Source organism: Diabrotica virgifera, chromosome 3 (genome assembly GCF_917563875.1).
Source record: "Diabrotica virgifera virgifera chromosome 3, PGI_DIABVI_V3a".
Taxonomy (NCBI): Eukaryota; Metazoa; Arthropoda; class Insecta; order Coleoptera; family Chrysomelidae; genus Diabrotica; species Diabrotica virgifera.
This window is the reverse complement of record NC_065445.1, coordinates 154,587,434-154,603,987: the sequence shown is the minus strand read 5'-3', so window position 1 is coordinate 154,603,987 and position 16,554 is coordinate 154,587,434. Positions and strand designations below refer to the sequence as shown.

Below are 16,554 nucleotides of genomic sequence, written 5' to 3'. Positions count from 1 at the left end.
AACTTTACTTAATGTTTACTTTAAGTTGATTATGAAATCGGGCGATTTTGACAGGTAACCGTTAACACAGATTTTACTGTATTTACAGGGCCTAAAAAGAATCTACTGATTTCTATTGATTTTTTGAAAGCAAAACTACTATCCGCTGCAAGATAATTCGGATGGAATTCAGACAAAATATGTACAAAAAGTACATATTTTGTCGGAGTTTCAGCCAAATTATCTTGCAACGGATATAGTACTGAAAGAGTAAGAACTGGCCTGGCAACCCTGTCTAGCAAAGCTGATACAAAGATTAGAGCTTATCAAATCTACTGATAAAACAATGGACAATGGAGAAACCAGCTAATAAAAAACAAATAAACAGGTTGTTAAATAAATCGAAAATTTCCAGCAAAATAAAATATAAAATAATAAGAAAAAAGTAAGGTTATAAAGTAAATTCTTTTTTTGCTCCTGAAGTTGCCGTAAACGTGTCACATATCTATAGAACTATACGTAAAGGCCCTGTGGTCGTGAGAGACAACTACCTAGTCGGCCAGAAAACCCATGGGCGTAAATTAGTTTAGCATTATAACGTTTTTAAGTAGTTGCGATTGTTGAAAAAACTTGACTGTGATATGTAGTTGTCACAATAGTAATAACTTAGTTGCCCATATAACTAAAGATATTACTTAACGTTGTAACATCGTAATGTCAGTCGGGTTAGGGGTCGTTGGCCGAAACAACTGAAAATGCTCTCGGGCAACGTTATATACAGTGCATTTGTTTGTACTGACAACCAATGCGTCGAAAAATTGCTACTTGGGTGCTCATTCCGTCAATTTTTACTGAGTGAGAACATAGTCTATCAAGAAAGTTTTCATAGTAAAATAAAGTTACTTAAAGTATCCCCTAAAATGGGACGCCGTAAAACAATTTTGAGTGATCGAGTCAAAGAATTTGCAACAGATGGCAGATGGCCTATATCTGTGTGACACAATTGCTACACAGTGCAGTTTTCCGTCATTTGCTAAAGCAGCATTACAGAGCATCTGGAGTCCAACGAACAGCGTAGACGCAGAACGATTCTTCAGCAAATATAATATTGCAGTGACAGATCGAAGAACAGCTCTTAAAGAGTCGAATGTCAAAATGACAACGATGTTAGCTTTTAATTAATGTTTTTTGTTTTACTCGTAGTTAAAAATAAATACGAAATAAATGCGAAATTTTGTAATTATAAAAAAAGTAAATGCGAAATTCATGTTTTTATTTGCGAAAATTCCGTAGCCCTAATTATTATACATAGAACTTCAAAAATTATCTACGACAGGGATGCAGCTTATCGCCAACACTGTATAAAATCTATATAAATGAGGTCTTGAATAAGTGGCGGAAATCATGTTCTGGAATGGGGATACAGCTAAGCGACGACTCAATACTATACACACTGTGTTTTGCTGACGATCAGGTGGTAATTGCCCAGGATAAAGATGATCTAATATTTATGACAAACCGGCTGTTTCGAGAATACAAAAAATGGGGCATATACGTTAATACAGAGAAAATCAAATATATGCGTATAGGAGGGCAGAAAAATGAGTTACAACTAGAGGATGGTGTAACGTTTCAATCAGCCGATTGAACGCTACACCAAGCTCTGCTTGGTATTTGTCCCTCGTACTATATATTTCTACAAGCGACCCTACTATCGTCAAAATTAATGGGAGAGATTAAATGTCCAGCAAACGACGGCACTGTTGCCAGATTCCTTTTAGCGGGAATTTTAAAATTTGGTTTTAAATTTGACAGTTCTGTTCTCTCAACTCAAAAATCTTAACCTTACTTTTACAAGTGGTTAGGATTATTATTCACATGTAAATATTGAAACAAATAATATTGTACTGTTTCATAATTTAAAACTGATTATGTTACAGTCTTTTCCAGTTGATAAAATTGCAAATCAAAAACTTTTAGGTAGGTACCTGTAACTTCCACATTATTATTTATTTTTTAAGTATTAAGGTTGATGTTGAATATTTGCTAATACTAGATAATAGAGTAGATACAAAGTAAGCTATAAGTAGTATAACTGCCTATGTAATCACCTGTTATGTTGTTTTTGTAGATTTTACTGTGTGGATGGCACAGGAAGAAAACAAGAGTACTTACAAGAACATGAAACATCTTATTATGAATGTATGCAATCCTCAAAAAATTATTCTACAAAACACGATCGAGAAAGAGCTTTAAAATCCCAAGAATCCTGCAAAATGTTTATTTCCTGTACTAGTCGAAGAATAATAGTATCTAAAAACATTGAAACTGATTGTTGTGGAGTAACATATTTTAAAACACATTATGAGATGAGGATGATATAGAGTACTTATATATACCAAAATCAGATAAATATCTCTTCAAAGTTTATTTTGAGAGTTTTTTCAAAAATGTAAGTAAAATATTAAATATTTACACATATACAATATGTTGTTCTGAAGCTATTTCCTTATGGCATTTTTACAATTAATTAATATATTTTGTATTTTGACAACAGCACCCGATTTGGGTATCGAAACGTTAATAAAATTATTTTTTTCAATTTAATTGTGGCTTATTTCCGATCTAAATAGTTAATATACAATATGTTTTAAAACAAAATTGTTACCACTAAACCACTTTTTAGATATTAATCATGAATATTTACAGTTTACAATTTTAAACTATCATAGTGTTTTTGATTCTCCTAATATACCTATATTTTACTTTTTTAGTGCACTTCAGACTGTTCAGGACAGCATAGGAGGTGAATTAAAAATAATTGATTTATTTACAAGAAAAGACGTCACAAACATTAAACACCCTTGTGGCAATGATATGAAAGATGGATATAGGTACAAACATGACGCAACCAGTGTTCATTTTTGGGTCAAATGCTTACAGACTACGTCATGTCCAATATTATTTTACAAACAACAGGGCATACTAATGGATATTCATCCTGAATTTAACATTATTTATGATTTTTGTCTTATTTTCATGAATGCTGTGCCAAAATGAAATGTTAATTAAGTTTGGTAAATCTTTTATCGCAATAGATGGAAATCATGAACTCATTTCTTATGACTTTGAACTTACGACAGTATTAGTAAAAAATGAATTTAGGAATGGATTTCGTAATGCTTTCTTATTTTCAAATAGAAAAGATACCTACTTTTATTTACCAAGTTTTTTTTTAAATACATGTGTGTGATGGCATTATATGTACAGTTGAGTGTTTTCATATCAGACATAACTGACACCTTTTACAATGCCTGCTCAAATGTAACGGGTTCTGTTCCTAATAGACTGTTTTAAGTGCCTGGCACATAGATAGGACATGTCAAGTAAATCTTAATAAAATATCTGATTCTGAAAAAAATCTTATGTATACAGATGTATTAATGATGTTTTAGAGAGTATTAATAATAGCTTTTTGGGTAGAATTCTAAGTGATGCAGGTACATACAATTTTAGTAAGTATTTCCAGTAGAACTACTGCAATAACATCCAACAATCTATTGTTATAGGAAAGGTTGTGGAATTAATACCAATATCATAAAATGTCCATAAAATTTTGGACAAAAAAGTATCCATCAGTTGTTATCAGTTAAGCTTAAAACTTGGCACACATGGAGAGCTATACTATAATACAGGGTGTAACAAAAATACAGGTCATAAATTAAATCACATATTCTGGGACCAAAAATGGTTCGAATGAACCTAACTTACCTTAGTACTAATGTGCACATAAAAAAGTTACAGCCCTTTGAAGTTACAAAATGAAAATCGATTTTTTCGAATATATCGAAAACTCTCAGAGATTTTTTATTAAAAATGGACATGGGGCATTCTTATGGCAGGAAAATCTTAAAACAAAATTATAGTGAAATTTGTGCACCCCATAAATATTTTATGGGGGTTTTGTTCTCTTAAACCCACCAAACTTTTGTGTACGTTCCAATGAAATTATTATTGTGATACCATTAGTTAAATTCAATATTTTTAAAACGTTTATGGCTCTTGGTATTTTTTCGATAAGACAGTTTTTATCGAGTTGCAGCTTCTTTTTTAATATGTTTACATAAAATTTTTATGGGGGTTTTGTTCCTTTAAACCCCCCAAATGTTTGTATACGTTCCAATTAAACTATTACTGCGGTACCATTAGTTAAACACAGTGTTTTAAAATTTTTTTGCCTCTGTATTTTTCTGATAAGGCACCTTTTATCGAGATGTGGCTTCTTTTTTAATATGGTTCAAAATATACCTAAAAATGTAAATCATAAATAAATTTTCATATTATTACAAAGTCTTCATAATCGTACTTAACCATATACAAATATGTGGTGGATTTGACAAATACTCAAAATATCTCGATAAAAACTCGATTTTTCGAAAAGGTACTAAGAGGCAAAACAGTTTTTAAAACATTGTTTTTAACCAATGGTACTACAATAATAATTAAATTGGAACGTACATAAAAGTTTGGGGGCGTTTAAAAGAACACAACCCCCATAAAATTTTTATGGGATGTCTAAATTTCATGTCTAAATTTCACTATATTCCTTTCTTAAGATACTACTGCCATAAGAATGCCACATGTCCATTTTCAATAAAATATCTCAAATAGTTTTCGATATATTGGAAAAAATCGATTTTTATTTTGTAACTTCAAAGGGCTGTAACTTTTTTTATGTGCACATTTGTACTAAGGTAAGTTAGGTTTAATCGAACTATTTTTGGTCCCAGAATATGTGATTAAATTTATGACCTGTATTTTTGTTACACCCTGTATATTATATTATATCTCATATCGTTATATATATCATAATATATATTATAGTTCCGTGTATGCAGGCTCACTTATTACTACAGTGAGTGATATGAGATATAACAATAATATATTATAGTATAGCTCTCTGTGCATGACCAGATTAACACATTCAGTGACCATCTTGAACAAACGCCACTTGGCTGGTACCACATACTTAAATCATTTATTTAGTTACACAGTACTACTGACACAACTTATGTGTCATCAGTAACTTTGGTGAAACCTTCGTGACGCTACCCATACGTCATGGTCACCGAAAATTTTAAAGCTTGTTACCGAAGGGGGGCTATACTAAAATATATATTTCATATATTACCTTATGTATCCATAATAATTATATTTATATTATGGAGCCTGAAGACCAAAACAAACATTTTCAATTGGGTGGTTAATGTGTTTCATATGTAATGTCATGATTTATGTATTTTTAGCACTAACACATTTGTAGGTAGCAAATCATATTTGTTAATATTATCTAATTTGTTTAGTTGTGTACACCCAGCAAATATCCTGATGTAATGCAGACGCCAATTGAATATGATGCCATAAAGATGTCTTTCTATGGTTAAAATTTCACAGCCTAAAGACGTCATTTATATAACTTCCTAGGACGTCACAAAATGCCCACAATAAGAAAATATAATTAACAACTCGCCTCGCCACCAGGTAAAGTAAAGGTGCTGCGCCACTAATAATGTTTTTTTTTTCAATTTTTTTTTTATTTTGTGGCTTTAGCGCTTAGCTATTTAGCCAGATACATGATGAGAATTAATATCAAAACTAATACAAATTAATACTAGTACATATGTTATTAATATTCTGAAAATTATATCCACTTAATACTAAAATAAAAAAGTGTCCATCTATACTATCCAACACATTTTCACTTTTGAAATCGTAAATCTCTATTGCCATTAAAAAATAATTTGTACTGTAAACAAGTACATAATATAAGTATATTTCTTGAGCTTCATTTTTTTTTCAAAAGACTGCACCACGAGTTTTAAATTATTATGACATAGTACATAATATTTGATTCAATATTTACATGTAAATAAAAAATAAAATAATCCTAATCACTTGTAAAAGTAAGGTTATGGTTATATTAATATTTGAGAATAAAGAACTCTCTTCGTACAGAACCAAAGTGGCATTAGGCTAATTTTAAAATTCCCGCTAAAAGGAAAAAAGTAAATCTGGCAACAGTGCCGTCGTTTGCTGGACATTTAATCTCTCCCCAAATTAATTTCTTCAATTATTTTAAGGTATTTAAACCGATACAAATTTGTACTCATGCTTTTTCCATTGTCACGTAAAGGAGTGACAATATCGCATAAATTATTGTGTTTGTGCTTAGGTCGTTATACGGGTAAGTTTGATTATCTAGTTTTAAGTCTCAGTTTTTTTACTGATTTCTTTTGCACAGCAGATACCTACTTTCCTCCTTGAAATAAAGCATACAAACTTTTCTAATTTTATTTCTTTTTATTGGTATATAATATATTACTTTCTTAATTGTACATACAGTTATATTTTATTTCTTTCTGTTTCTACTTATTTGTTTTAATGCCACGCTGTGATCAGAGATTTTGTTGAGCTCGTATTTCTTTGGATACTCAGCCTTATTTCTGATCAGGCTTTTCTTTTGGGAGAAAACTGATATTTGTATGAATTTTTCTAGCATCTATCCTGGGAATAAAGCTGCAGGCGAACACTACATGGGGAAGCAAACTGTAGCTGGAGAAAACTATCTTGGAGAGCAGAACGCGACAGCGACATCTCGCAACAGCTCACAGTCAGTGGCGGCTTGTCCTATGAGGCAGGTGAGGCAGTGCCTCACCAGTATATCAATCCACGTTATTTTACAGTTTACGTTATTTCGGTATTTCATAATCAGTTTTTTAAATATAATTTAGTTTTTTGAAATTTCCTAAATAACTTTATTTTTATGAAAAAAATTAAAATCGGTACGGCCCTTACTCTTTATCTTTGTATCCGTCTTCCACGGGCCAGTATTATATGCATCATGCATCTCATTCCAACTTTCTCAAATCATTACAGATGAGGCTTGCTTCAAACCTCCTTGTCTAGCATACTACCAGTTCTTAAAATGGGACAGTAAAAGCGGCAAAATTTGAAAAATGTGCCACCAATTCTGTGAACGAAATTCATCCATCCTTGAGGCACGTCTCAACATGTGTTTTTTTAGTTATGAAGTTAATTACTTGACTTTGCTTCCCTTACTTGCTATGGACGCTTGTATTGTAGTTTTGTAAAGTAGTTTTAGATATATAATAGTTTTATATTAGTTTAGATTATGTTTAGAAGATTTTATCAATGGCATACTGGCTTTGTGGCATTTTATAAGCACGCTTTTTATATAAAAAAAACATAAAATAAAATACCAAAAAAAACGAAGTTTAACCCTTAGTTTACTTAACATAAAAATCAATCTTAAAATATAACAGTAATTTGCTCACTTGCTTGTTTGTATTTCCGTATATTCAATACATTTACAATATAAGATTGGTTCTAAAATTGAGTTATCGCGTGTTTATTGGTATATTGTTTGCCTAAAATAATTTCATTTTGGCAACTGATTAATATTAACAGAATCAGTTGTCCGTTGTTGTCATGTAGTAGGTATGTAATGTAAAGTTTGCTTAATTTGGCTGTACAACGCTGATGAGAATCAATCACTGGAAACGACACTGGACAATACGGGAGAAATATAACCACTGGATTCGGAACTGGATATGGAACTGGATAATATTGGAAAACTGTGTACGAACATTAATATTATGTGATTTGCAAGTTTGCCAATTCTAGGATGTAGAATTTTTTACCATACTGATATTGTTTAAAAACATTAATATTATTGATATAAAATGTTCATAAATTTTATTTTTGTTATAAGAATCAAAGGTAAATATGATTAGGCGAATGAAGCCTTAGGTTTCGCAGTCAATATCCCAACCATATACACACACAACGCTGATGAGACCAAGGAAGGACGAAACATCTGATTCATATTGGTTTGATATGTGGTATTATAGTAATTATTTTTAGCTAAAAAACAGCTCCTATGAGTGTGAACCTGTTGGAGGCTTTCGTTGCTATTCTTTTGCGAATAAAATTGTTATTTAATATTTTAATAGCTGTAGTTGTAGACGCCCTAGCGAGGGTTCGGCAAATAATCCCCGGACAAATAATCCCGGTCAAAAAATCCCCACAAAAAATCCCGGACAAATAATCCCCACAATTTTTTTAGACAATGGCAATGTTTTGAACATAGTTATTCAAATCAGAGTATTGGAGCATGATTCTCACAGCCTTACGTCATTCCCCATATCTTCCACGATTTTTGAAAAATCTCACACTCTTGTGTTACGTAAAATTTGAAGTTTTCGATATGGAATTGGAATTCAAAATAACTCCATACACTGAGGCTGAAAGCATTTGAGTCAATCGCATTCCCGGGAAAACTTTTAGAGAACTAATCGGCAGCAAATATTTATTAGGGATTTTCTGTCCGGAATTTTTTGTGGGGATATTTTGTCTAAATAATTTGTGGAGATTATTTGCCCGGGATTTTTTGTGGGGATTTTTTGTCCGGAGATTTTTTGTGGGGATTTTTTGTCCGGGGATTATTTGTCTCGGGATTTTCTGTCCAGGGATAATTTGTGGGGATTTTTTGTCAGGGATTATTTGTCCTAGCTTCGTCCTAGCGTTATAACGTCACAAAATCGACCTTCCGGCCATTAAAGAGAAGCTAACCATCATAATAAAATCCTCAGGTGTAGTGTGCCTCACCACCTTCTACTATCACGAGCCGCCCCTGCTCACAGTATCCTGGATCCAACTACTGATCTACTGATGCATCAGAAGAATGTTGTTCTGAAGCTATTTCCTTGTGGCATTTTTATAATGAAGTATTTTTAATGGGAAATAAGCCACAATTTTACCAAAAAAATGAATTTATTAACGTTTCGACGCCCAAGTCGGGTATTTTGTATTATTATTATATTAAGTATTATTTTGTATTTTGACAACGACACCCGACTTGGGCGTCGAAACGTTAATAAATTCATTTTTTTTTTTTGGTAAAATTGTGGCTTATTTTCCATTGAAAATACTTCATCAGAAGAATGGCTTCAACAAGATAGTCCTAGAATTCCCACAAATACCAACAGCAACAGAAAGTTCTGCAGAGATTGGAGACCTCCCATAAGAACTGTGTGACTCCGACAAGAGCACTTAAAGCTGAGTACCTTTCTTATCTTTATAACTTTTATGCCGGTGACCAGCAGGGTATCGGCCACAGTTTCAGAAAGTTAATTTGGTTGCCTGTACATAATAGAATGATTTTTGTTAATTTTTTTTATCTGAATAAATAGTGTATATAAAATGATTTGGTAAACTTTTTATTTCCTGTACCTTTCTGGGATCGGTGTGAGGGAAGAATGAACAGGGAACGAACCCAGGGCTGAGCACTCGGGCAGGGCACCATTCTGATGGATGGAACGGTGGACGTTTTTCTTTTGAATATCCTAGGGGATGTTCGAGGAATTCCTCCCCTCGTTCCTACCAGCAGTGTGGTGTTACTTAATACTCTGGTCTTGCTACGATCAGGACGTTACAATGGTATGGTTATTGAGCCAGCTCTTATTCTTATTATGTATACCTTGGAACGAGAATCCAACAAAGTGGAAGGACAGAATTCGAAATAGAGAAAAGAATTATGAAAGGAAAGAAAGTAATAGAAGCTTTAAACTCACTACTTTGGTCAAAAACCATATCAAAAGAAAAGAAAACACAGCTATATACCCTAATAGCACACGACGTCCTTTGGACGTCCAAAATATGTCCATTTTTGGTCCTTACGTCCATGGACTATAAACGGACGTCCTTTGGACGTCCCATGTTAAACGTCCTTTGGAAGGAATAAATATGGACGTCCTTTGGACGTCCGACGTTGGACGTCCTTCGGACGGAATAAATATGGACGTCCTTTGAACGTCCATACTGGACGAAATACGGACGTTTTATGAACGCTTATATATTATATTGGACACATTATACCAATTACGGGATCAAATAGCAAAATAATTCAATAAAATATTAACTTACGCGTTAACTTTACGTTAATGAAATACAGTCAAACCTGTCAGTAACGGCCACTAAAATGAAAGAACTATTGGCCGATATAGAAAGGTGGCCGTTATTGCCAGTTTTTGTAGTCTAGATATACAGTAAAACTTGTGTTACTGGCCACCTGATAAAATCGGCCACCTGTACTAACAGCCAGTTTAAAAATTCCCCAAACCAATTATATCTAGACTACAAAAACTAGCAATACCGGTCACCTTTCTATATCGGCCAATAGCTTTTTCATTTTTAGTGGCCGGTACTGACAGGTTTTACTGTAATTGGTTTGGGGAACTTTTAAACTGGCCGTTAGTACAGGTGGCCGGTGTTTGCAGGGGGCCGGTAACACAGGTTTTACTGTAGTTTAAATCGAAAAGGTTAAATCTTAATTCAAAATTGTATATACAATTATTACAATTATAAACTATATAGTTTAATATCCAAAACATGTTTTTGATTTTATGTAATGTAATGAAAATCTTATTTGTAAATTATTGGTTACAACAATAGGAAATATTCAAGAATAATAAAATAAAAGTTTAATCCTAACAACACAAAACATTCCAGGAATTTAGGTACTACCGTTCTATCCCGTGAACATCTCTCTGATATCTGATTAAATTATGGGTGGAAAGTTACGACAAGATATTCTATGAACATAGTACAATGTCTTCCTGGAGGGGTAAAATTTTCCATTACAAGATTTTAAGAGAGGCCATTTACTGTTCAATTTGCGTTCATTTTCAAATTTGCCGCGCGAGTATCTATGTAGCGTCGCGTGGTCATTGGTCATCACATTTCATATTTCATTTTCATAAGATAACCGATAACCTAAAAATTTAGTAAAAATTTTGATTGGAAAAAAATGCATCGATAAGGGGGTGTGGGAAATGGAAATTAGTGGCTTTTTTGCTGTACTGTCTGCTAGTTTTTGCTCTGGGCTCTGGCTGGATCTCTTATTTAAACAATTTTGTAAGTATTATAAAATCCGTTTTCAATTTTCTTTATTCTTTATGAAACGAATCATTTATGCATGCATATTATTACCTGTAAATAGTACCTATTTCTTTTGATTTTTAATTGTAAAGAATAGAAAAATTACCGTTCATTTTAATTTTTTTTAGAATCAGCTGAAAGTGGTCTACAAAAAAAAACAAGAAGGAAATGTATAGCCTTGTGGCTATGAAAGGCAAAAGAGAGATATAAAAAGTGTATTGGCTAGTTGGAAGAAAGTCCACATTGTCCATGCATAATAAGTTATTACTTTATCAACAAATAGCAAGAAGATAGCAGGAAGTCAGGAGCAACAACTTCATAAGTTCAAGAATATCGAGGAAATCCAGCTCCTCGATACACTGGGCAAACTAGAAGATTGAAGAGGACAAAGCCTTTTGAACTAGTTTGAGTGATAGGTGATAGTGAAAAACGGAGCATAGTGCTTGTGTGCTGTGCCTGTGTATGTTAGAATAGTGCACGATCTTGTTAGATTAGATAAGAGACGCTATGGGGTAAGCTCTTCATTTTAAGAAACAGTAGTAATTTAGGTTAAATTAAAATTGCTCATTGGTCAGTTATGACCAGATTGTTTATTTATGTTTGGCAAAAAGGACTTAGTCAGAATTGCACATTGATAATGTTTTGATGATTTCTGGACCAGAAAAAAACTGTTGTACATGTAAACTGTATGTACAGTAGAATCTACTACAGTACTGTAGAAATCATCAAAACATTATCGATGTGCAATTCTGACGCGTTTTTCCCAAACATCAGAGAATTGTAATGTACAATAATTCTCCTATCTGCTTTTTCATGAATTTTGTAGGAGACGAAAAACCATTTTTAGGATCATCTGCTTTCACATGTAAATTTTGACATGTTTTGTAGTAAATAGATAGTTGAATTTACTACAAAACATGTCAAAAAATATATGAAAACAGGAGGTGACTATAAAAAAATTTTTAGTCTCTCTTACAAAACTCATGAAAAAACAAATCGGAGGTATGTCACATCAGTGACTATATCCAGGGAATGTCTAAAAAATATACTTTGATGTCCCAAGAACCAAATATAACCTACAGTCCATCTAATTTACTTACCGTTGCACGTCATTATCTACGCCAGAGATCTAAGTTGACATAGTTGCCAAAGTATAAAAAGATCCTGAATCCATTTTAAATCAAATATATCACATAATTATTGTAAACGTGGATTATACAACAAAACAAATTAAAGTTGGATTTATAGTTTGACGTAGCGTAGACGTAGACGCAACGGAGACGCACTGGAAAAGATCAACACTGAATTTTGTGTACTCGTGTTTATAGATGAACGCAAGCGCCTGACGGAACATAAGAGAAACGTAACATAACGGAAGAGTTCACCAACTTTCATCTTTTACAGTGCGTTTCTTACGTCTGGCCAATCAAAATTAAGAATTTTGTTCTGTCACCCAAAGTGGACACGCCCTCATCAATTTTGTAAAGATAAAGTTGTTTATCAACATTTTCGAATTTTGTTAATTATTTGTTAATACAATGGATGTTAAGTTATTAATTTAATAAAAATATATCATAGAGTCATTTCAATATTTCAGATAAATATGAATTGTTTATTAGCCTAATTCGGGGTTATATACACATATTATACGATAGGTAAATCCAATAAACATTTTAAAGACCAGGAAATGAAACAAAATAGTTGGAAACCCCACGGCATGCGGCACCAAGGAGCATATCTTCGTTTATTTCCTAATCCATGTAATACACAAAAAGGTAAATATTATAATAAATAATAGTATAAGTATAAATAAATAAACACAAAGTTTGTTTATTACTGTTCGCATAATTTATAGGCTATGTTGTTGAATTAGAATTAGAATTAAGTCATTGTTTACTCTTTCTACTCATGCGCAAAAATTCCGCTACGTCGATCTATAAATTGACATAATATTTTCTTACGTTTCCAGTCCGTTTCTTACGTCTCCATTGCGTCTACGTCTACGCTACGTCAAACTATAAATCCAACTTAATATTCAATGTAAATAAGTAAAAACTTAAGAAATAGAGAACAAGAATTAAGTTATAATCTTTTAAGATTTGCAGTGCAAGTGTTTTTGCACTGCATTGTTAATAATTAAAAAACGGCTCCGAACTCTTGGCAAAAAGCCGGTAGGTTTCTTTGTATAAGTATGTCTACAATAACAACTAAAAAAGTTGTCAGATACCTCGATTATTCCAAGTGGTTATAAAATTAGGTGAAATTTATATTTTTATAGTAGAGGATCTTTTTATAGTAAAGTAAATAATAAAAACAGTAAATATAATAAATAAACCAGATACTTATAGTAAAGAACATAAACAAATATGAAGTGTCATCACCGCAACTGTCAAATAAATGTTACCAATTTATTCTAAAATGTCACCTTCGTTCGATTACAGTTACAGTGTGATCTGAACAAATCTGCTTCATAAAAACGCTTTATAATCCATTTATACAAATTAAATGAAACATATTATTGTGTATTTCTTTAGGTTAACATTAATAGAAATCTTTAAATATTATTTCTACGCGTATATAATAAAATATGTCTAGTGGCTGTAATTCCAGTGTACTCGGCAAAGTGATTCTAAAAAAGAACACACCTACCGCCTAAATATTTCGTGTTGGTATCATGCGACCTCACAGGCTACAACGTGGATGACGCGCAACAGTTAGTAAATTAGACGAAGTATGTAGATATATACAGGGTGTAACAAAATACAGGTCATAAATTTAATCACATATTCTGGGACCAAAAATAGTTTGATTGGACCTAACTTACCTTAGTACAAATGTGCACACAAGAAAAGTTACAGCCCTTTGAAGTTATATATATACATATGAAATATGTAAATATATATATATATATATATATATATATATGTAAATATATATATATATATATATATATATATATATATATATATATATATATATATATATACATATAGAAATGTGTTTGGATCTTTGATTCTATTCGAAAAATTTTTCCCAGCCCGAAATATATATATATATATATATATATATATATATATATATATATATATATATATATATATATATAAATAGATGAAATAGAGAATGTGAAAAAATCCCCTTACGAACAATTCACACATCCACCATTTCGGGCTGGGAAAAATTTTTCGAATAGAATCAAAGATCCAAACACCAGTTCTTAGAAATGTGTTTCGCCCTCTTCAACCTCTCTGGGCTCGTCGGTAAAGACAAGAGGTTGAATATCTTTAGACACATTCTAATCAAAAAACAACATTCGAGACCTAGACATAGAAGGTGCGTAAGTCTACGGCAAATCCGACAATGACAGTCTCAAGTTTTAATTCCCTAATTACTTAAAGTAAGTAAAATATATGTTTAAAAACATAAGATGTAGATCTTTGAAACACACTCAGTGAACCAAAGATCCAAGGTTATTGGTTTAACGACCACTCGTACGAAATCAAATAGATGAAATAGAGAATGTGGAAAAATCCCCTTACGAACAATTCACACATCCACCATTTCGGGCTGGGAAAATTTTTTTTTTTTTTTTTTTTTCGAATAGAATCAAAGATCCAAACACCAGTTCTTAGAAATGTGTTTCGCCCTCTTCAACCTCTCTGGGCTCGTCGGTAAAGACAAGAGGTTGAATATCTTTAGACACATTCTAATCAAAAAAAGAAGAGGGTTGAAATTTAAATTTAAAGTTGAAGAGGGCGAAACACATTTCTAAGAACTGGTGTTTGGATCTTTGATTCTATTCGAAAAATTTTTCCCAGCCCGAAATGGTGGATGTGTGAATTGTTCGTAAGGGGATTTTTCCACATTCTCTATTTCATCTATTTGATTTCGTACGAGTGGTCGTTAAACCAATAACCTTGGATCTTTGGTTCACTGAGTGTGTTTCAAAGATCTACATCTTATGTTTTTAAACATATATTTTACTTACTTTAAGTAATTAGGGAATTAAAACTTGAGACTGTCATTGTCGGATTTGCCGTAGACTTACGCACCTTCTATGTCTAGGTCTCGAATGTTGTTTTTTGATTAGAATGTGTCTAAAGATATTCAACCTCTTGTCTTTACCGACGAGCCCAGAGAGGTTGAAGAGGGCGAAACACATTTCTAAGAACTGGTGTTTGGATCTTTGATTCTATTCGAAAAATTTTTCCCAGCCCGAAATGGTGGATGTGTGAATTGTTCGTAAGGGGATTTTTCCACATTCTCTATTTCATCTATTTGATTTCGTACGAGTGGTCGTTAAACCAATAACCTTGGATCTTTGGTTCACTGAGTGTGTTTCAAAGATCTACATCTTATGTTTATATATATATATATATATATATATATATATATATATATATATATATATATATATAATAGCACTAAGGGCCTTAGAGGCCTATGGCTTGAAAAGTTTGTTTTTTTTCTTTATTTTCACGTTTCTTTATGTACTGAGATCTTCTCTGGCTTGATATGTGATTTTTCTCCATTCCTTCCTGTTATTCATTTTTCTTTTCTGACCCTGTAGCACCATTCTTTCCAAATCTTTTTCGACCTCTTGCTTCCTGAAGAAGTATCGCTTTGGTATTAATTCCCAAACCGTTTTCTCCGTCTCTTGGTTGTAGAATAAATTACTTCTTTTTCCTAATTGGTTTATTTAAAAAGACTACACTTACTAAAGCTAAGTTTAGCTTTTACGCCAGACACATCGAGAATTAATATTGTACAAAAAAGTTCCAAATATTAATTTGGACTTAATTATGAACTATTATAATTGAAAAAGCTATCGTTTTTTAAATATATGTAACATTGACAAATATTTTATTTTGGAATTGTCACTCATTTTTTGAGATAGATTTTTTAAGAAGGCCAAAATCGTGTATTAAATGTGACATAATTTTAGGGGCGTAATAAAGCAAAGATTAGAATTTGGATTATATAATAAAGTTTCAACATTCTCCCCCGCGTTGAAGCATCCCTGCTTCAACTAAATTACACAGTAACAGGAACAGAAAAAACAAAGCGTTAGGAAGAATGTAACAAAACTAGGAATAAGCATGTTGGTCGTTTTAAGGTTGAGTTTGATTTGGTAATAAAGAAAGCTTTGAAATGGATCGGATAAACTCTCCGGAAGCCGTACGGAGCTTAACCACACGGACTTTGCCATCCTTACCAGGATATACTTCAATGATGCGCGCCAACGGCCACATCATTGGAGGTACATTATCTTCCTTGAGTAAAACTAGTTTATTTACTTGCAGGTTAGAATATTCTTCAGCCCATTTAGGCCGGTTCTGAAGGCGATTTAAGTAATCAACCGACCAACGTTTCCAAAAAACTTGTTGAATTTTAGAAATCTGCTGGAAGGTGGAAAGTCTATGTTCGTTTAAATGTGAAAGATCCTTTTCAGGATAAGCGGTGAGAGGAGACCCTATCAGAAAGTGTCCCGGTGTAAGGCAGGTTAAATCTGTAGGGTCATTAGAAATTGGACCTAAGGGCCGAGAATTTAGTATT

The 16,554-nt window shown here is 32.5% G+C and overlaps 1 long non-coding RNA gene across 1 annotated transcript; it reads left to right on the top strand.

Moving 5' to 3' along the window:
- Nucleotides 1–1,848: 1,848 nt before the first annotated feature.
- LOC126882138 (uncharacterized) lies at nucleotides 1,849–3,687 on the top strand. The gene is made up of 3 exons (XR_007697162.1): nucleotides 1,849–1,959; nucleotides 2,111–2,431; nucleotides 2,754–3,687. It is a non-coding gene; the product is annotated as an uncharacterized LOC126882138 (long non-coding RNA).
- Nucleotides 3,688–16,554: the final 12,867 nt, after the last annotated feature.